The sequence below is a fragment of the Apteryx rowi genome, unplaced genomic scaffold (assembly GCF_003343035.1).
Source record: "Apteryx rowi isolate R43461 unplaced genomic scaffold, aptRow1 scaffold_53, whole genome shotgun sequence".
Lineage (NCBI taxonomy): Eukaryota > Metazoa > Chordata > Aves > Apterygiformes > Apterygidae > Apteryx > Apteryx rowi.
The window spans coordinates 1703780-1727164 of record NW_020450794.1 but is presented as its reverse complement, the minus strand read 5'-3'; the positions used below and the strand labels follow the sequence as shown (position 1 = coordinate 1727164).

The following is a 23385-nucleotide window of genomic DNA, read 5'->3' as shown; positions in this document are numbered from 1 at the left end:
TCCCCAATAGCTACTGGGGACTCTCCTCTAGCTCATTAAACCGACCTACACTAGTGCTGTAGCAGACACAGAACAGGTCAGGGAGCAGCTCTGGCCTTACAAAGCAGCACAGCGCCAGTGGTAAGTGCTGGTGAGAAAGCCTCCTTCCAGCACTCATCCTTGCCCAGAGCCATTTGTGCAGCCTGCTCCCCTCTCGCATAGTGATCACTTGGAGACAAGCCATCCCGATGGCGATTCTTTCCTGACAGGAAAGTTTTCACCATTATAGAAGCACAGAAGGTGCAAGGCCAAAAATCGGGCAGCGTTGCCGATACTGAGACTTCACCAGAATTCATGCCACATTTGATTGCTCATTTGGGGAGAAGGAAACAAAAGCGGGTTTGGGGGGAGTGGGGAGGATGGGGTTTTGTTGCTTTAAGAAGGTTGCAGCTCCCTGAGCCAAGTAAGAAAGATCTCTAGCTTCATTCTATTTTCTTTTAGCTTTTAGCCCTTTACATTATGGAGAAATCTTGGAAATGTCAAGCTGCAAGGATTAAAAAAATAATCAGAGGGCAAATGAAAGCATCCAGCATTGTTTCTTTAGAAGTCTTGCAACTTTACTTTGAAGGGACTGACCACAAGATTTTTCTGAACCGTTGAGGAATGATAATTCCTTTTAAGATGCATAACAAAATCATACCAAAATTATACCTTGTTAACAGATCAGTCTCTCTGTGAACCTTTTTAGGATTATCTCAACACCAAAAGTAAATTCAAGATTTTTTTAAAACTGGTTAAGTTTCCACCATAATACTGTACCATATTATTGGATCTCTGGCCACATTAAAGCTAAACTTAATATACTGCCTGATAAACAACATGAACCATAACCTCAACAGCCATCCAACAAACTTTGTTACACGAAGAGCAGCGAAGTGGGGCTAGTTATGATGTTAGCCAAAGGGCCATTCTGCAGGTTCGCGGCAAGAGGAAACATGCCGCAACATGTTTCTGCCTTGTGGTTTAGGTCAGGGCTAGTGTGAGCAACTCTGGCTAACTCTTACCACTGGCAGCAAGTGCAAATGTTACCCTGCTTGGAGGCAGAGGCAAAGGGCACAGCCCTTTCCCACCAGCTTCTCCGCCTGCTTTGAGCGGTTGCAGGCTAGTTGGACAAGATGAGAGACAGCAAAGGAAGGAGAAGAAAAGGAACAAAAAGGAACTTTCCTCCTGCACTGTCTCCTCCCACTCATGGCATAACAGATCTTCCGTGAGGCTGCAGCTGAGAGATTAACTGCCTTTGCTGGTTGCTGGTACAGTTTTTGTATGGGGAAGTGCTGCTGGGGGTTGTGACAAGCCCCACGCAATGCCCAGTGCTGCTGAAGTGAACCTGGAGGAGATCCTAGCTCAGCTAGGTCTGCTGTAAGACTTTTGCAGTCCTACAGGTCACAATTTCACCCTCCACAGACACAAGCCCGACCCCAGAAGAGGGAGGCAGGCTGGAGATGGCACCGGCAATCTAGCAGGGAGGAGGAGAGCAAGGGTTGACAAACGGACCTGAGGCAACCTGCCCTGAACATCACACATACGTAATGCTGCCCAGCCTGTGCCACATCTGCTGGGAGGGCAGCTCAAGAGGCCTGCCTTTCTCCTGCCCACTGCCAACTCCACATCTGCACAGGGCCAAACCAAGTCTTGATGCTAGAGTTCCCTGGTGGCCCTGAAGCTGAAGAAGTCTGCAGCCAGGGAAAGGCCGCAGAGCCCCACCTCATGCGTCACATGCTGCACAGCAAAGCTCTGGCCCTTCGGTCGTGCCCACAGCCAGCCTTCAGCTCACCTATGGTGAGCCTGGCGATTTAGCCTGAAATTTAGGCAAGTTCTGCTCCAGCCAACTCCTCTGGAGCAGATTCCTTACCTGAGCAGTCACCACTTGTGCTATTGCAAACTTTCAAGTACAAGCTAACCAACACCTTGTCTCATTCCAGTCTTCTCTAAAACAGTCCTGGGCTTTTCTCATAAATCAAAAGCGGTCAGGCCCTGCCACAGGCCAGCCCCTCTGGGGAGCAAGATGTCATACAGCCACACTAATCTCCAAGGTCAGTGAGACTCGCAACAAGTCAGAAGGATGCTCCCGGTTTTGAAAAAGTTGCTATTCAGCCTTTCCTTCCCCTCTGCAGTATCAATCCCAGTTGTATCATTTTCCTTTAACAAGACATGTCCCAGACTTGCTTTCGATCTCTCTGAATTCACTGAGAAGTCTGTGCTCAAACAGACCCTTGCCTTCTTGCCCACTTTCACAGAACTTGCAAAGCTCTGAGACTTCCGCATCTCCATCAGATCTGGTCAGAAGGACAGGTAGGACAGACATAATACTAGAAGAGGACCACTTTCTTTCCCTCTTTCTTGCCCTTCCCTACTAAGAAGGATTTTAATATTAACCTAGTTTAAATACACCCTAAAAACAGATGTAAAAATTTGTACATTAGAAAATGTTAATACTGGCAGTTATTCACATTCCCTTCCAGGGTTTCACAAAACTCTGCAAATGCCTTGTGACAGGACCTAGATGGAATATGGACCTTTTGCTATCTCTGCAGCAGTCCAAGAAACAAAGCAAAAGTCGATGTACTATTGTTTATATATTTGGAATATTTGCCTTGCTTAGAAGAGTCACTGGTTCAAGTATAGCCCCTCATATAAGGCGTTATTCTGGTAGGTTTATCAACTTCTTTGCTTTAATATTCCGATTTTCTGTCACACAACACAAAGATTTTTCATGTTTGTTTTGTCCTGTTACCAGAGCAAATCATTCATTTTTAACTGTTGGTTTTGGCATAGGAGTGCTGTAAGTTCATAATGGAAATGTGTTTTCAGTGGCAGTACTGAACGATAGAAAAGTCTTTCAACTGTCGGGTTATGAGGAGAACCATCTGTTATTAAATTTAAAGTCGCAATGGCTGTATTTCAGAAATGCAATGGAAGCTTCACTAACTTTGCAGTCAACACATCTGTAGCATTACAGGAAAACAGCTACCTTATCTGAAAGCAGCTCCACAAAAATGGTCCCTTTATTCCAGCCTAATCTGATAATGATGAATAACTAAATATCTTGAAAGTAAGCCTTTTCTGGATGCTGTTGTATAAATTCTGGGCCTCCACAATCTATATGTTCGTATCCTAGCAATAGAAATTGAATATATAGAACCTAGTAAAAAGCTCAGTATTGCCAGGCTCAGTTCTTTGAGCTATATCTACACTGAATAAAGCAAACATCAGGAATTAAAATCATAATGAAAGTGCTTAATTCAACACAATAGAAAAGTCAAATTTCATCATCTGCTTGATTGACTGTTATACGGCACTTTAATTGTTCTCCAACTCCCAATAAAGTACTAATGCGAATTCTACAGAGCAGCCAGGATTTCAGAACCTGAAAAACAAAAGGGAGAACGACTGCAGTCACCGAGATGGGAATCAAAATACCCTTCAGTACAGCACTTCAAGTCACCTCTCCACCTCATGTGAAGTTATCAGGAATTGCTCTATTATTTCTGTCGTTAACCGACCATTCCTCCCCCCACCTTTGCACCGATTCCTCTAAAGTGTAGCCAGAGATTATCAAACCCAGCGATAGCCTTTCAACAGCTCGGCCAGTTGAAAAATCTCTCAAGTTATACTGCTATCAGCGCTGCACGAGCTGACGTCAGACTGCTGTTTACTGGAGATGGGATAGTGCCAAGTTCCACTAAGCTGAAGACAGCCGCGTCCGGCCTCTTTTGGCTGTGCCCAAGCAAGAGCAAGCTCCTTGCGTGTGTTTGCATGCATGCGCACACATGGGGGGAGCATGCATGCGGGTCTATTTGTGGGTGCACACAAACGCGGTGGGGAAAGGGACTTGCTTTTGTTTTCCCACTGAAACACCAGAACTAAAAACAACAACAAAATCCAGCACTCAGTCTTCTCTGAGAAACTGCAAAAGAGAGAAAGGCAAACACCACCCGTTTTGCTAACCATCACAAAAACAGCTCAGTGAAAGAATACTTGGGATAGCCATAAAACTCCTAAGCAGCAGCTTATGAAATTAAAATAAGCAAAATTGATGCCTGCCCATCAATAAAAGGATGGAGGTGAAAATCTGAATATTGACATAATAGATTTCTGCAGGAAATAGTCAAGTTTTACTGGGACTACTTAAGTTTTCAGAGTAACTGCATTGCCTTCCTCTTTGAAGACTAGGAAATCCCCAGGTCAGTGTTCAGTAAAATTACTTAGGTAAAACATGCTGCATGAAAATATGCTAAAACATATCACCAGTCCAAGAGGAAAAAAAAAAAATCCAACCGAGCCTGAACTTCTCATAACATTTGTTCACTTATGATATTCCCTATAATGGAGCAAACTTTTAATTGTGAGTGAGTTTGTGTTAATGGAAAAGGACAAAAGACAAGACAGTATCAAGTCCTGTTTTCAAGTACAGCTTTTATTCATTATAATTTTCTCAACAGCTATATGGATTCACTTGAAGTTCTAAGTATCAACTCTACCTGAAAAAAACCTCTAATGTATTTGAGTTTGAGGAATACAAAATGCAATTATTTGCACGTCAAGTGAAGTTTCCAGTATTTATATCCAAGCATGGCACCATGCTATAAACTGAGTGAAAGAAGTAACTGTACTGAAAAGTTTTGGTTCCACTTAATGGCTTCTTCCCCTGAGAGCCCACATGCACACTCCTCTGGCTTTTTACTTCCCAAGAGTGCATCACAAGAAGATCTTAATATGGACATCAACTCACTCTCGTGACAATTTTAACTATCTTATCCCATCTCCTGATGGAACTCCTCTTTCAAGTTTAAATGGTTTCTCAAAAGTTTCTAATGAGCAAACTACCTGAAGAGGTTTTGCAGATCATTAAGACTTCTCTGTAGGTTAACCACAAACAATATAAATATTTGTTTTCCCTCCTTGTTTAGGAAACTGCTGAGTTTGAGATTCCCCTAACATCAGTAATACAGTGTGAACAGAAAATATGCAAAGTGCGGGGAACTTGATTTGAAAAGCTACTGAAATTAGCTTTTCTAGTCATCAGGTCTGAGGTGCTACATTTAAGTTTATCAAGATTAAAAAAAAAAAAAAAAAGCTGGGAACCAGCACATCCATCTTAAAGCCTTGAGACAGGTAAAACGCGAAAGAAGCCAAGATATTTAAATATTAAAACTTTAACACAAAACACATGAAGAAGGCACATTGGCTGCAGCACACAAGTTCACCAGGACCTTGCAGACTGCCTTTACAAGAATACTTTCCCTCACTGCTGACAAGTAGTATTAAATGAATACATTATCAGACAGTAAAATACATGCTGCCTTTCTAGTCCACAACAAATTTTGAGGGCTGGTGACAGTCTTCAGTACTAAAGTTTGGGAACTTTTACTCTGAAATGATACATAGCATCTCTTTATGTTACTGATCGTTTCCTTCCCTCAGACAATTATTTCTCCTCCATACAGGTTCAAAGATACCAGACAGGATATCATCACCTAAAACAAAACTGAGAACTGGCATTTTGAAGTCTAGACACGATTTCCTCTTTTGGAAGTCTTCTCATATCTGTACCTTCCTCATGTAACCACACTGGGGTAAAGAGTTCTCAAGGTGGCCTCATTTAGATCTTCTGTATATAGGCAACAGTTCAAATATAGCAATTTTTTCTTTAAACTGGGGACCGCACCCTAATAACTTGGTTGATAACAGCATTCAATCAGCAACACTTATTTTTAACACTACTTTCACCTTTCGCTTCATGTCTCAGGACCCAGGGGGCTTAGCATGGACCATATACATCATCAGTACACAAGGACCTTATCTCATATGACTTCCTGAATCCACTCATCCTTGAAATGCCTCCTATATTCCTTAAAAACCCTAATCAGTACATATATTTGCAAATATGCATTTGCAGAGTGGTTTTCAACCAGGCTCATGAGACTTTCTGTTCCATATAAAGCTTTACTGAATAACATCAAACTTAAATAGACATGCCAACATGAGCTTTGCCACATGGGTTGATCTTGTGCCCAGCATGTGAAACTGAGGAGGTTTAATTTTTGTTTCTGTAAGGCTGGCACCAATCCTTTCTGCATTCATGTGCTTGAAATTTCACTGCACCTAGCTCCAGTACCTATTTGGAAATTCGCTTTCTGTGCATTTGCTTACCAATGTGGGGTAGAGCCTTAAAAGGTTGCTTTAAACAAAGTGACCCCCAAGGAACACAGTTTCTGTGGTGATCTCAGTATTATGTTCTCTAGCTTTGCGTTTTTGAACTTGTGTATGCTCTGTGCTTTGCAATTTATGCTGATGGCAGGCTTTCAGAGTGTATTATTGCACATATTAGCTACATATACATATCTATGCATATATTATCTATGTAGAGTAATATTTCTTGGGCTGGCGACCTTTGTTTTATACTGCACTGGCCTCTGTATGTATTGAAAATAAGTTTAGCCTCTGTCTGCATTCTGTCTACACGGTTTGACCTTTGTTCAGCTGCACTCTTCAGCTCTTTTACTGCTTTTTCATTAGGGAATCATTTTCACTAGCCCTACAAATGCACACTGCTCTTTTGGAAAAAACAGCTCCATTTCTCACTATAACTGGCTTTCAGTTTTGCCTGTCTATCAATTATAGATGCTGGGGCATTCTTGGTTGGGAGGATTATTTCAAGGGCGTGCACAGCACTGCTCTGAATAAGGGAGCTGCACTGTTGTGATCATACGCCATGACACAGGAGAGATCCCAGCTGCTAAAGCAGGGAGGAGCAGGGTCCTAGAACCCCCTTTGATTCCCCACGGGAATTTGTCCCATGTTAAGTTCAATAAAACGTGGATCAGGAGAACCAAAATCAGTTTTAATTCAAACAGCCTTCTAAGATGCCATTTTCTCTGAAACAAGATTACTATATTCAATCAGTTACTCTTTAAGGTTAAAAGAGTTAAATGATCCAAAACACTTTGGTTTTAGGATTACCTGAAATCTTCATTTCTTTTGATGCTAACAAAAGAAATTTTTCGTGTTTCAGGTCAAACCAACATACATTTTAGGTAGATCCTCAAAATCAAAAGCACCACAGTTAATCACAGCTTTTAGTCAGTCATGTCATTACTCCTCAATCTGCTAACTGTTCAAAAATAAAAATCACATGACTGAGTTTGCCACTATTATGTAATGCTATAGAAAATGCTCTCAGCTGATCTTTAGTTCCTTCTAAAGAAAGCTTACTTTCCCAAGTGGTGTTCTCATGTGAGTAAGGGGAGCACTGAAACAACCTTCAGGGAGTTTGCAATCCTCCCCACCTCTCCCACCGGAGCCAACAGTAAATCGATTATCACATTTGCCAGATTCAGAACCAACATAGAGGATTTCAGTCTCTTCGGTTTCCCTGCACAACATTGCTCAGTCCAGGAAGACTTGCAGTGCTGCAGCCAGCTTCTCTTCTCCTCTGCCAGGCTCTGTTCCACACACTAAACAACCCTAGTGCCTTCATTTGCTCAGTTTATTTTTTTTCTGGTCAAAAATGTGGTTTACTCCCAACACCATTCATTGAACATCAGCCACTTAGAAGCACATGTAAGAGATTGCTTCCTGCCTCTTGTCACCTGATGCATTATTCCATCCTCTCCATGCATACGCAAAACTAAATGGAAAGCCAAAAGCAAACAAAATACCCACCCCAGTACAATGCATGAACATTATAGTAGATGGCAGCCAATTACTACAAGAGTTTCAATCCTAAGCTGTTGCTCAAGCCTTCAGACAGTTCAGTTACAGGATTTCAGCATATGCCTTTTTTCCTGACAAAACTCAACTCATTTACCCCTCCCCCTGCCATTTGTTTTTTATTTTGGTCAGAGGTAGGCAACCTTCAATGTAACAAGAGAAATCTAGATCTCCAAAGAGACCTGGCTGTGATCTTTTCAGAGCGCCTGGGCACTGCCAGAGATACAATTCACCCACATTGTTGTCTTCACAGCTTCCAGGTTTGAGATTCAGGGGTTTCCACTTCCAGTCCCTTTATTTTGTCTGGCAGAATGTACCGGACCATGGCTTCTAGTAATGTCAGTGAAACAAAAGAAACTTTTGGTGGGTGAGCGTACCAGCTAGATCCACCAGTATGAAGTCAGCATAACAAAGGCATGGAGGTCTTAGGGCTGGATGAGAATACAGTACAAAGTCTATACTACTGCCCAAGCAGAGGCATATAAAAGCTGATAGGGAAGTGAGGCTGAGAAGGCAGGCCCCAGATCTTCTCAGCTACGGACCTCCAAAAATCAACCAGGATATCCAAGTGAAGGTTATGGTCTACTTTGATGCCAAGGAAATCTTCCTTCATGCATCTTTTGAAAGAGACCATTGCCATGCTGCATTCTCCAGGTCTGTACACAGCCTCAGTGTTGTTTCAGATCAAGAAAGCCAATTTTTTGGCATAGTTGGCTACGCATGCCAAAAAAAAGGCTCCCACCTCCAATTTTTCTTTCCACAGGCATCAAAACAGCAAAGCGATTCTGAGGAATTGCTGACTGTTTAGCTAGAAGCCTGCCAGGACTTCCCACAACAGGGAGGACACGAAGGGGCTTTGAGCTTTCAGTGATTCTTGGTTAAGTCAGAAATACAGGTCATGAGCACATTGCAGTGGAATTACACAACCAAATTAAATATCATACAGAGTATCCAATCTCTTTCTCCCCATCATGCCCCTCAAAACACACACACATGCACAGAGTGAAGAAAATCCAATCCATCCTGTCCTAGAGATGCCTCTGAAACCCGAGTGTTTGGTTTGCTAATAAAATGGAAAAGGCTTTTTCTCCCCCACGGCACTCCCTAGTATTTTCAGGGAAGAGAGGCCCTAAGGCCCCAAGTCAGAAGAGTGGCACTTGTCAATAGAGAGAGGAGCTAGCCCACTTTGTGCGCTGCGGTCATCTTGGAAGGAGATGCGGGGAGAGCACGGCTGTCAGAAGCTGTGCGCTGGGCACAGACATGGCACTGGCCCCCCACACGGCTTTTGCTGCCTGTGCTTGTAAAGGTGCCAGGGCTGAATACAGTTAAATACCCAAGGGCAGAGGAAAAAGCCCCAGTGATTTTAAAGCCGCAGCTGCTACACCATTTGTACAGTGCTGAAAAGCCTTAATAGGTAGAGAGGCACAGAAGGAGCTGGCAAAGGATTGCAAGTTTTCCTTTGCTGTCTCTTTTCTAAGCAATGGCAGATGATTTTGCTGCGAGTCTCAGGTGTGCTGAACAATAGCAGTAAAGCCAGTCACTATAGAGGTGGTAGAAAAGAAACTGGCTTTCTGGAGAGAGACAGAGACAAGTCAAGCCAGTTCCAGAACGTCATTTTCCCTACTGGCTCATTCTGCCCAAATCACAAGCTGGAAAAACTGGAAAGGTAAGCAGTCCAAATTAATGGCAACATCAAGTGAACTGGTTTATTTATTAGCTTAGCTGGAGCAGGGAGCCCAGTTTCTGCTTGGGGGACTAGCTCTGCAGACATTCCCTTAGTTCACCCCCTACCTGAGACAGCCATGTGTGGGCCTGAATTACTCCTGCCCTCTCCTCAAAACACATCCCAATCCCTTGCAGCTTCAGGCATACATGGGGTGCATGGCCACAGTGCTTATTCATGGGATGGCAGCATTTCTATCCTACTAGCTCATTCTCCCAACTCTGTGTAATGGGGGGGGGGGGGGGGAGGCAGAAATCAGAAGCAACACAGAGCAGGAAGCTGTCCTTCCCCTCACACCACTTCTTGTGCATTAGTGCTACTGGATCTTCCACAGCATTTGCCCACTGAACTGACATTTTCCTTGTGGAAGGATAAGTAACAGTTCTTTAAGAGTCCTACAACTGGTAGAAAGTGATCAATGCAAGCCTAATGATTAAAAAATATCCCCAGGTATGCATTTATAGTTCATTTCCAACACAGAGGAGACTTCTCCAAATGCTCAATTGCATTTCATCCTTAAGAGCAAACATGGGCTCCTGCAGATTAGACTTTTCCAGCAGAGCTTTTGCAGATGGGCAGATAGAGGTGTCCTGCTAACTATCACTGAGACCACAGCAGTACAATATTATACTTGCTAAAAGCAATAATTTAAAGTAAGCACCACAAAGGGGGGGAAATGGCATCGATCTTGCACATCATTTCTCTTAAAATTCTTTATAAACTGCAGGGATGGACCCATATTCTACAGACAGGGAATATCAGGCTTAATGGTTTTGTTAAAGTTACAAAACTCAGTGAAAGATCAAGAGCCCCAAATCCATGTATGCAGGAGTTGTCATCCCTGCCCCAAGACCCTACCATCAGCAATCCCAGAAAACAATTTCTTTTGTGTGCACATTAAAAACCTGAATGAGAACATAAACAAGGCAAAGTCCCTTGCACAGCTTAAAACTAAGGCTTGACATAACAGCAAGCAGTTTCCATTAAAAAGAAAAAAAGACAACACTTGCCAAGTACTGCTCCATTGTCCACTGCTGACTTTTAATGTCAACTGCCACATCTTGGAAAGCTGTTCAGTAATAAGGCACTACATTTCCCCTCCAGGACCAGAAATCAGGCACTGTCACTTATCTGCATAAAAAGCACACATAGGAAAATATCCCTCAGCCATGTGGTTTATGCAGCAATCAGAATCTTGGGCACCCTTTGTACACAGAGATTTGCTCCTATTACGATGTATTCCAGTTGGCCAGCACGTTAAAAATCTCTGCTCAGGACTTCTGGCTTTTCCAATTAAGCTTATATGGAGGAAAAAAAAAAAAGGTCTTTTTTCCTTTAATGACATTGCCATTTATTGCAAAGCTATGCTGAGATCTCATCTCATTGTGGTACCTCATGATAACTCATTCACTGAACTTCACTTTTTGATGTATGAGAAACAGCAACATACACTTAAATAGCTCCATTTAAACTGGCCCTATAGTTGAAACAAATCATTTCAAGAGTGATACTGAATTGCAGATAGAACTGCTCAAAAGCTTAGGATATGATATTCTTCAGTATTCACAGAGCTTAATATCTTCAAACAGAAATTACTCAAGCTGATGTATCTCATTATTATCAAGTCAAAGTTCTTCCTAAAGAGAATAGGATGATTGATAGTCAGAGATTACCAGGGCCAACATAGTGAGAGATTAGACTTTATAGCCACAAGCAAGCCTGGGAGGGCTCCGTTGCCCCACAGCCAAGCAAGCTGGGAACACTGCAAAGCATACTCAGTGACCCTGTCCGAGAGCCAAAGTTTCTCCCTCATTCAACACCTGATCAGCCTGGTGCTGACAGATAACAGAGCATTGCCCAGGCTGTCTAGGCCAGTAGGGACATGGTTGCAATGCAAGCTTTCAAACTTTGCAAGAACTTTAAAAACAAAACAGAAAGCAACACATCTGCCAGCATAGTCTCCAGGCTTCTCCCCCACCTCTCCAGGTACAGGGAGAGGGTAAATGCTGAGAGATGTCAGGCCTTTCAAGGAGTAAGCAGCACTGCTTGGGTCAGGTTCTTGGCATAACACTGAAGTGTTTGGTTTGAGAATTCAAACTGGGCCTAGATTAGAGGCAAGGAGTTCAGCTTGGTATGTCTGGGAACCCTTCAGAAAATGAGAATATGGTCACTGGCCCAGCCTGTTCATCACTGACTTCCAACATTAGATGCTTATGACACAGCGGTATCACAGAAGGAGAGTAGGAGCCAGAGTCAGATGCCCTAAATTGTGGCTAAGTCCCTGTATCTTTTATTTCCTTCCAGCTGACTCCTGGCCTTCAAGCACAGAGCCTTAGGCGGAATTTAGGCTTGGAGACTCTGGTCTTTGGCCCCTCAGCAGGTGGAAATACCCACAACTGACTCAGGCTGGTAGATACTGAACATGCAGCAGGGGAGAAAGGCACCTGCTGAGATGTAACAGGCAAACATAACTCTTCTGCCCTGAGGGTCTCCAGACTTTGAACTCTGGCCCATCACAAAGATGAACAGAGCAGAATTTATGTGCATGGAGCATCTTGCAACTGGACACTGTATGTGAAGTGTGCCACGCAAGAAACTCTTGCCCGCCACCTCTGCTCTGCAAGACCTGGAAGCCAGTTTTCAAAGCAAGACACTTTACGTAACACCTCTCACCCCTATTACCACTGTACTGCTTACCAAAGTCAAGATACTGAAACTTTTCCAAGAGCTGGCGGAGTGTTATTTCCTTTCAGTAACTGTTATGCATCAGGAAAGATTGTACACGGATAGTGTCTCAGGCACAGGTAAGAAAGATGTTAATGTATCCAAATCTTTTTCACACGCAAGCACACACCCTGAAACAAGCCGGAAATGCTAGCCACCTTTATTACACTCTAGTATAAACACCAATCATGAAGCTAAAGAAAGTAACAAGCCTCTTTGCCTGAAGGGTCTTCTCCAGGCTACTGTGTATCAGAGGAAAGATAAAAGCAGAAGCTTGGGACATAGCAAAAGAAAACCTCTCCACAGACAGACAAACACAGACCACTAATTTGCAGTAATATTTCACTCTCAAGGGCAGATTGGCATGGCTTTTTACGACACTGTTCTGCTAAGGGCTGTTACTCCGGCTCCACAGTGTCCTCCCAAAAGCAACTTGGGAGGAAGGAGACTGATGAACTTGATCTTACGCAGTCTTCAACTTCAACAGCACAGGAGAATTTCAGTCCCTGTCTACTGTCACATCAGCTCTGAAAGAAATGGCCACAGCTCTTCTCACCTCAAAATAGAAACTCTGCCACACAAAGACTACCAAGCCCCCAGCCATTTCCCTTTCCCCCCAAATCAACACATTAGGGAACAGGCCAGTACTTCACATTACTGAGCTCAGCATATCACTGTCTAGAGTCAGCTAACAGGAGACATTAGGAACAGGGCTGCATCTTAAATCCACCCACCAAAGCAGCAGGAAGGAGGTACCTCTGTCCACACACTAAGATAGAAGCCCATCTCTTAAAAAGCCAAAGTTCCTCACTTCTTACAAAAGCAGTAGCAACCACAGGTTTGTATCCTCCATGCAGCAGACCAGAACTCAGCTCCCTCGGGAGAGGCAGACTGAGAATTCCCTCCCTGACATTCCCATCCCATCCCAAAGTGGTTGAGGTCTTGTAGGAGCAGTGCCCTAAACCTCCAGACTGTCCCATGCCAGAGGGAGGTGACTCAGCTCCTGCAGTGGAAACAAGCCCACCGTGCAGAGAAGAGTCACAGACTGGTTATGCACAAAGAAAGAGCAGACAGCAGTTAAAACACGTCACTCTCCTCTGAGTGGCGAAGGGGAGTGGAAGGGCTCTCCCTGTTCACCCAGCTCCCAGGGTGCTCACCAGGGAGGAAGAGCTGCCAGTCTCAGCTCTGAGAACAGCTGGTCCAAAGTCCACCTTATCAAATGCACCAAGGGCCCCAGGCAGGCAACGTACCCTGGACTCTCCTGCACCCTGGGACACTGTGAAAGAGGCTGCACTCTTGAAGTCTGGCTCTGTCACAACAGGGGCTCTGCAACTGAAGCCATCCTTCATAGGAAGCAAGCAATCCAGGCACATTCAATCTCACAGGTAGGTACTTGGTATGGTTCAAGAGTACCTCAAGGAGCTTCAGCAGAGAAACATCCAGCTCTTGCATCTAGGTTTGAACTGACATCTCCAGTCATGCTTAGCGAGACAGCCAGAGCAAAGGACTTAAGCAAAGGACTGATATTAAGGAGACCTTTCTACTGCTCATTCTGACACCACCTTTATATCCCCATCTAGAAAGAGGTGGGCAGTGAAATTCTTTCTTGGCTTCTCAGGACACTTGAAAGTTTAAGATAACTGAGCCAGCGCTTGGTCTTCTTGCAAATCAAGTGAAGGAGAGTGAATATATGCAAGGTGATCAATTTATATTAACAAGAACTGTGGCACTTTTTAAATCAAAATATTTTTTACCCTTGTGCACTCAGTACACTCAGTACTACTACAGTTTTGCCTTGTCCTGTGCAAAGCAAGATTAGAAGCAAAGCAGGGTCTTCTGCCACACTTGCTGTTACACTGGCAGTGCTAGAGGCCTTGCTGCTCATCTTCCTACACCTGGGGAAGTTTCACAAGTACCTCACTGTTCCCATCCACTCCATCTCGTACTCTAATAAGAAAAGCAGTTCATTACAGTTACTTCTGCTCCACAGTTCTTGGGCCACTGAGAAGGCACTGCAAACAAAAGCAAACAACATGCAACGGCTCTGTGTGTCCTGAGGACTGGCTATGCACACTGGTGCCTGAAGAACGGCACATTGCAAAAGCATTATGTTTCCAGTGGCAAGATGGATGGGAAAAGCGCCAGCCACTTGCTGTAACCCTTTTGTCATGCCAATTGCTGGCTGCTATGAGGATGTACGTTAGATACCTCCTTAGAAAAGAGCTCTGCATCTCATGCTTCCAGATGGAGGAGGAATGATTCACGTGCACATAAGCAATGCTAGAATGACGGCTGAAAAGAAAACATTTTCATTTTGTTTATTTGTGCTACAGACGTGTTCAGGGCCCTTAATCGCAGCAAAGATTGAATTTAAGACGACAACACTTCCTGCCTCAAGGAATGCATGCTCAAAACCCCAGTGCTACTTTTTGCTGGCCTTGTCAAGCTTCACAAGGCACAAAAACACACATACCCCACATGCCTCATTCCCCCGCTTTCCTCATTTTCATGGCATTTCTCTGCACAGAAGATGACAGAATAACTCCACTTACACTGCCGTCACATCATGCAATGACAGCTACAGGGGGAAGCATCCAAGAGACTGATCAGGTGTCAAGAGTTCTAAACTGACCAGGGACTGACTTGTAATGCAGAAGCAAAGCAACATATCCCTTTTCTTTTTAGGCATACTAGTGAGCAAAATGCAAGCATTTACTAGCCTAGATGGCTGATAAACACAGAATAGACAGATGGCTCTGTGGTCAGAACAGTTGTCTGCCTGGTGCCTATTTCTTTCACAGAGCTCCTTACATGTATCCTTCTCCCAGTTCACCTGCACAGCACCTTTACCACGTGCTCCTCTCAAGGGCTCTGCCCCCTGTGAATCTCATTTTTTCAGTACTAATTTGTAAATTTCCAGTTATTTACCTTCCTCTGGTTCATCTCTAATTTGTGGAGTCCTTGGAACAGGGACTATCTTTAAGCATTTGGAAAGTACCTGGAATATCCTAAGTCCTACCGCAAGTAAATAAACAAATAGCAATGCATATGCATGCAATAGATATTAAGCCAAACACAAAGCAGTCATCTCTGACAACAGAAGTGAGGGCAGTAACCATTTCCTTCAGGTGATGGTAGAAAAATCTGTATTTTGGGGTACATTCACCCACCAGGAAAAATTTCAGATTTGCCTTCCCTGCCCCCACTTCCCTACTTCCGCATCACATTATCCATCTCTGAAATGATCCAGGCCCCCTTTTTATTACAAATTATTCTAATCAGTTTTGTGGCATGGCAGAAATCCAGCATAACCATCAAAAATACACATGCAAACCCAGGCTATAACAATTCTTCATTTCATAGGGACTTCTCCCTGATGATAGACTGGTACAGAGTCTGAGAGGGTTTGGCAGCCCTTCTCTCAACAGCACTTCTGTGGTGCCGACCCTTTCCGAAAGGGTGCTAGATACATCCTCCTATGGTACTTCCTCTCTTTGTGAGAGAAAGATTTTTTTCCTTAACCCCTTGTTAAAGCCAAGGAAAAGTGTTCAAGTGGGAACTATTCCTCTGCTGTTTTGCAGGCTGCAGAAGCGTGACTTGGGGGTGGGGAAGGGGCTAAAGAGAACATTTGCAGGCCAATGCAGGCCTTTCTTCCTCCACCATCCCCCGAGTGAAAAGAAGCAAGAGGGGCTGGGTAACTGTTCCAGCTCCTTTAGAACTGGTGTTCAAATGGGGGAGGAAGGAAAAAAAGAAAAAAAATTTATATATAAATCAGAAACACCCCAGAGCTAATAATAAGGGTTTTAACTTTCTTGGGTAAGGAGCACAGGCTATTTTTGTAGCTCCTAAAAGAACCCCTACACGCTTTGCTCATTCATGCTGCAATAGCTCCAGAAGGAATCTGGAGCAGTGGCTTTCACATAAAACCAATGAGGAGGTCTGAAGCCCAAACTGGGGGGGGGGGGGGGGCAGAAATCAATAATTTAAACTCAGAAGACTATTGTCTTGTTAAATAATGTTATGATCTCATCTGCAAGTCTGTCCTGGACAACGAGGGACAAGTCAGGAAGAAACAGTAATACATACTAGCACACAATTAACCACTGCTATAAGCACTGTAACTTTGGATTTCTTGGACTATAAGATTTCAAATGCTTATTTTATAGGAGTGATACACTAGCCATCCAAGCACCCCAAACAAATTACGCTACCAGGACATTTGGGCAATGGATTATCACCACAATGGAAATAGATTACAGTGGCTTTTATTCTCAGCAAGGGAAGAATTTATCTCATTTTGAATATGCTGGCAGGGAGGGGAGTGGAAGGATACACCTGAGATTTTTTTTCCTCTAGATTTTTCCAAAGTGGGAATGCCACAATAATCTGCAAGTCTGAAAAGGCCAGAACTGCTTTTCCCCAGAAGTTGCACTGAAATATCTGAAAACAAGGAAGAATTCAAAATATTCTAAATGAAAGAGCAGTTGGAACAGCCTCCTTGTTTTGGCTGACTGCTGGGAGGATGCCCTGTTATCGGGCATTTATTACTGGCCATTACACATTTGGCCGCTGCCTCTTCACTGTAGGTCTTGGTATCAGACAATGCTGACCACTGCCAACAGGCCTAAAGAATTCAGCTCTGCTTAGAAACTTTACTATCAGGTGCTTTCCCTCCCACAGGAAGGAGGACCATTACCTCCCAAAACATGCAAATTAGCAGGTTCAGCAGAAGGATTGGTGAGTTCCTTTAAAAAGGTTTAATAGGGTGAACGTTCCTTTCAAGAGGTTTCGCATTTCACCTTTACATCACCACAGAAATCCTACCTTGTTTCATACCCTAGTTGTCACTTTGCATCACAGACTGAATACTAACTTTTTCACTTCACAAAGCTTGTTCTTTTAAAAAGAGTATTTTGGTACCTCCAATACATGGACATAATTGCTGGCCCCTGGCACTCAAGAAGTTATGATTCTGACCTCAATTTCTTTGGCAAAGACAAATATTCCAGTGCAAGATGAGGGAAAACCTGACAATGCTTAATGACATCCCTGACACGCAGTCCCAGAGGTAACTAGTACCCACTGCATATGAAAAACAAGGAAAGACTAAATCAGAGAAGACAGCGAAATAAACAGAAGCAAGCTGACCAAAAAAAAAAAAAACAACAACAAAAACCCCCCAACACAACAAAAACCCAACCCAGCTTCACAAAGCATAGCAGAGGCAAAAAAAACCCTGCTTCGCTACAGCACAGGGCACACATCCAAAGCTGAGGGCACCAAGGTATTATTCCCAGCTTTGCTCCCGACTCCTCCTGTATGACCACACTAACTCATGTCTCACCTCCAACCGGCTCCCCCTTCACATTTTCCAGCAGTCGTGAACCTTTTCCTTGCCAAGGGCAGAGGACACTAAGCTTTATTGGTGGCCCATACCTGAACATGTACCTTAGCACCATATGACAGCAATGTAACCGCTCTCCACACCCAAAAGAAATAATGCGGGCCACAGAAAACAGGAGCTGGATGTCAGTCCCCCAGATTTCACTTTCCCACTGCAAGCTCTTCAGGACAGGAGCTCTTGCCATTTATTTGTACCCTGCTTAGAGCAATGCTATTCTGAGCTGGGGTTCCAATGTTAATGTCATTCTATAAGCAAGAGCGATACTGATAGTTGGTTAAGACTTGAAAGAATAACAGTAAATGGAAAAAAAGCTTGGCCAGAAAGAAGTGGAGAGAATCAAAAAGAAAGAGAGAAAAAGAACTGGGCAGGACAGAGAAAGAAGAAAATCAATGAAAAAAACTCACAAGAAATAAAACAAAAAAAGCCAAGAGCGAGAAAGATGAACATGAACATCTGACTTCATTTCAACAAAAAGGGTGCATAATTTTTATGAGAATATTGAGCTTTGATAATCAAAGCCAGTATTTTATTTTTCCCCCCTAGCAAATATATGAATGAACAAATGATACGAATTTAAATTTCAAAAAGAAAGATTCCAAGTTCTCAATACACTAAGTCTCAGAACTAATGTTTTGACCCTATTAGTGATGGCTTATGAAGCAAAGACTGCAGAGTAACTACAATTCCTTCTCTATTTAGAGGTTACCTTTGAGAGTCACTGTCACCAGTGCAATTTTGCAGTTATGAGAAACATCTTTGCTATTTCTTGGGATCCCTATTTCCACTGTAGGATCTAAAGAGGTTTGTTCAGGTTCAGCTGGGATCTCTTTCTCCCTGTTTTGTTCATTTCTGTATTCTTAAACTGTCCTTAACTGGACACCCATAGCAATGCCCAAGATAGATAGCACTGAGGATCACAACAATTATAAGCATATATTTTAGGGAATCAGGAATTTTCTTGCATACTAGGTTAACTCCAACTCCCTAGGCCTTTCTCTGACTTCACCTGCTTACAGTCATTAGACAACAGTGTCATTTCTAAACTGTAGCTGAGCATTAAAAGCACCATGCTGGCCCTCACTGGTTCTATTTAATTAGAGATTAGCAGAAACAATAAAGCATAGGGAAAATATAAACATAATTTTGCCTGTTTCTCAATAAAAAGGTTTGGGCTAGGAAAGAGATAAGGGGGAGGCTGCCTATTTTATCTGTAGGGCCGGCCTGGCAAGTTTGTGTTCGCTGGAACCACGCCCCCATCAGAATTCCCTCTGAAATGTCAACATGAACCATATTATTAATTTTCCAAGTTGCTGACCTTTACTGCTGCCTGCCTCATAAATCTGGCATTTTGAACTGTTTCTATTCATACAAGAACATGCTTTGTAAGCCTCACGATATCTGAACTCCGTATATAGGCTACTCACATGCCACAAAACAGATTTTCACTGCAGCGTTCCTGAAGAAGCTGCTGAGTTGGACTTTCTTAGTTCCAAAAACTCCATGCATTGCCATCAGTTACGCTGTATACCACTACAGGAGCCAGGTTTCCTGGAATTCCTCAAAGCACTTAGTGAATCTTTGCTTGAATAGAATTTTTCAGAGTACTTTATCAAAGGTCATAACACATGGAGATTTTAAAATAAAATAATTTGATTATGAACTTAAGTTTGTTTTTAACAAGGAAAAAAATATACAAAGTCCTTGGATTAGTAGATAACGGTTCCCATTTACTGTTTCTCCCAATTAAAATGTTTCATATAGCTCATCAGAACTTAATGCATCGTACATGTTACAGAGTGCTCTGCATAAGACCGTCTATCTGTCATTTCTCTCTCCCCAAGTACTTAATGTGATAAATGATCTGGTTACTTGTCTTTCTAATATAAAAGCAGGAGAAGCTTTGAGACAAAGAAATAAAGGCCAACACATATTACAGATCTCACAGTGATTAATATCAGCCCTCCTGACTCCCATCTCTGAAGTAGTTAAGGTCACTATTCCCTCCTCCCCCCACCTTTTTTTTTAAGCTGTGGATTTCAGTACAGCTCACCAGAACCCTCCAAACACTTGAATTAATTTAATTTGAAGCAGAAGCTGGAATGTAAGGGACATACAGCACTTGGGCTTCAGTAAAAAAATGTCACCCCAGCATGTCATCAGAAAAATAAGTGACCTTCACTCTTGCTTCTGCTGACAAACAGACACACTTGAAGCCACACGCAGGCCAGGATGCTAGTGTGATTTCTGGAAGACAATCTAATAAATAAAGATGAAAAAGAGTACAAAAAAAGACCGACTACCTATTGCCTGAACTGAAAAACCTGCCTTTTCAAATCAACTAATTGTTTGGCAAGCCTACATGAAAGGTTGACAAACAAATAGCGCATTTTCCCTTCAACATGGAATCTGCAATAAGAAAAAGAAATCAGCATTTTATTGATTTCCATAATACCATCTCTACAGCGTAGCAAACCCAGCTGCTAATGCTAGTTCATGGATGCTATGGAACCATCCCAAATAATTATATACCCTCCTCTTCGCTGAGCCCCAGGGCACTGTTTCTAACTTTCCAGAGGACCACTGCACTGAAAGTAGAAACAAAAAAAACTCATCTTCATTACCTAAAACAAACTGCACACTGAATTTTGCTTATTTGAATGGGAAGTTAGAGAGGCTTAATTTTTAAGACAGGGAATAATAATTGCCAGTCTATGTATATTTTCAGATCTGATATCAGGACAAGGAGTTCTCATTTAAACTCTTCTTCCCATCCCTATTTTTCTTTTTTCCTGAGAGTACGTAACAGTACAACATACAAATATTACAATAATCATGAATTCTAGGGAGAGAATCTAAAGTCCTCAGCTCTGAAGTGTTTCAAGGATGATAGTCAGATATAAAGACTTTTGTGAATGTCACTATAATTAACATGGAAAAAATATTTTAAGGTGTTACCATTGCTATAGGGAATGTTTTTATAAGTGAATGCATATTTCAAAGAATTTTTTTTTAAACAGGTTTTTATTTCCAAAAAACCCTCAAACACTTTCTAAGCTAAGATAAACAGAAGAAGATATCTTTTTCTGGGTCTGTAATCCCAAGTTTCCCAAATAATTAAAGTAAATTCTGCTGATTTTCTCCACTTCTTGGAAAATTCAGAGGTCCATAAATGGGCAAAAAGATCCAGTGTACCTCAGGAGAATTTTTGCTCAATTGGGGTCTGCAGGATTTGGCCCAATTAATCTAGTACTGTCCATCTGGAAAGAATGCAGTAGGACTCTGCAGTATAAACACCCTCCACAAATGGATGTACCTACTCCCATTTTTTTGCCTCCCTCCCCTTTACTCTGCCTTGATATTTCAGATCCAGTTGCACTGTATTAATCAGCACTATCAAGATTCAATGTACTGTTTGAGTTAAAATAGCTTAATTTTGCTATGGTTTCCCATGCATATATTACTTTGTAACTGGTTGATCTGTTTCCTCTGAGCATCATGAAATGTGTGGATTTTTGTTTAACAAACAAGTTGACAGTATCAATACAGAGTTGGAGAACCTCTAAAAACAATCTAGTTTGCATAATTAATGTTAATTACAATAACATCTCAATCAGTGACACAAAAGCTTAGCAATGAACACAGTCATACAAGGAAGTGAAAATGCGAAACAACATGGAAGAATTGTGTCTTGTTCTGAAAGAGTATCAGCCAAACTTTCAGTAGATTTATAAATAAGAACATAAAGGCAGGAGACAGTTCTGCTTTGTTAGACATTTTCTTTACAGTCTGTTTAGTACAGAGCTTTTTACTGAGACTGTAATAAGAGAGAGGATCTGAGCTGTGGACACTTCAGATAATATTATCTTCCTGCAACATCACATCCAAGCCATTATCAACTACTTTAAAGAAAAACAACTAAGGGCTTGATCCTGCTACCAGTAACTTCAACAGCAAACATTTAACAATGTGATGTGCATTTTTTTTTTTAATGCAGAAATAAAACAAAACCTTGAACACTGCATGTAGGTATGGATTCCCTCAGGCACAGAAGAATTTCAGGACAAGATAATGATTTTTGCAACAATCTTTTTTCTATTTTCCATAGCAACAAAAGAAACACAGAAAACTTACTTGCTTGTTTCACTGGTAGCACAGAGGTCTTAAACAGTTATTCTTGGTATGGTCATTTAACAGAGCAGCTTTACTCTTAATCCTCAGAAATTTTCTTCAGGTCCCAAGAAAAATAGTTATCCAATATATACTTATTTCAAGGGAAGAAAAAAAAAGTTTTAAAAGAATAACTGCTATTCTCACTCACCCACATTGGTACTTCAGTACATGAGTAGTCACAGAAGCATCACAGGGAGTACTTATGCAGTAAAGTACCATTCAGCGTGAGTAAGGGCGGCATAATTAGGTCTGATGAGAGCAGGAATCAGAGCTTGTCACGTCACTAGTATATGGGAGCTTTCTAAAAACATGGGATTCTTGATTACTTTTCACATTAATGTAAATCCGCTCCATTAAAGTTAATGAAGTTTCACTGGTGTTAAACTAGTACCAGAGGAGATGCAGGCCCACATCATGTTGATTTAAGAGACCACAGCTGAAGGACTCTCCATTAGGGCAAAAGCAACAGAGATTTAGGAAGTTTTAAGCCATATTGGGGTAAACCTTGGGATAAGGCCAAGGGCTGATTTCGTATTCAGTATCCTTACCACCTCAGGGTTCTGGTTTTTTTGTTTTGTTTTGTTTCCCCTCCTCTCTCTCTAGATTCAAGCAAGAAAAGATCTGTTAAAGGCTGTTTTCTTTAGAAACGTACTAATAACTACTAAAGTGATACGTTGACTAAAGCCATAACTTTGCTTCCTCTTATTTACAAGAGTGTTTGCCTTCAAAGAAAAGTAAAGGGGGGGGGGCAGGGGGAAGGAAACTTCATGTGCAGGATCCCAAAATGGTATCAGCCTTTTAACAAAAGCTTAACAGACATTTCCTTATTTTTCAGATGTCCGAGAAAGATGATTTTTGGAGTACTGTGAGGTCTGGTAAATACAACAGTTGGTCTCTATGTAACATGGATTACAAAGATCTAGCAATTAGTAATAACAGCTAAAGCCAGTAAAATACTAAGGCTTCAGAAGTTCTACACGTGGAAACACTGTTCTGCCTGCTGGGGTTTTCCATGCATCTGTGTTATTTTAGCTACTTTGAATGCACAACACACAAGAACGTACACCACATTCACATTTCTAAAAATACATTAAGAAAATCAATAGCAACGAAACGGAGACATAGCTATTTTACATTAAGTGCTCCCAATCTCAGTCCAGTCCACCAAGAGGACTTCACGCCGAAGACGGCAACTGCAAGCTAGGAGACCCTTATTTCCCTGCCAGGCAGGTTTGAGACCAGGTTATGTTCGAACACCTGGGCGCAATGGGCTGCAGGCACCCGGAAAATTTCGGTGGGCTGCCTCATTTTGCCAGAGCCATCGCTTGAACCCGCTTGCTGGCTCCGGAGAGCGCGCACACGCCGGCGGCGACCTCCAGGCTGCCCGCGCTGACCCGCGGCGGGGCTCGGGCAGGGGCTCGCCGAGCGCTGCCTCGAAGCGCAGCCCGGAACGCAAGTTTCGGGAGTCCCTCGCCTTCCACGCGAGGGCTCGCCACAGCCCCACGGGAGAAGCAGATGCGCCCCGGCCGCCCCCAGCGGCGCCAGGTCATTGTTATCGCTATAATTGTAACCGAGCCCCGGGCGGGCGGCGGGGCGCGGAAAGTCAGCCCGG

General features: G+C 42.7%; 1 protein-coding gene across 1 annotated transcript in view; it reads right to left on the bottom strand.

Annotated features, from left to right (window-relative positions):
- The window catches only part of SERTAD2 (SERTA domain containing 2), a 78083-nt gene extending 56329 nt beyond the window's left edge, over nucleotides 1–21754 (bottom strand). The window contains exon 1 of the mRNA XM_026080794.1: nucleotides 21735–21754. The gene's annotated coding sequence lies outside the window, so the exon portion shown is untranslated. The remainder of the gene's footprint in view (nucleotides 1–21734) is intronic.
- Nucleotides 21755–23385: the final 1631 nt, after the last annotated feature.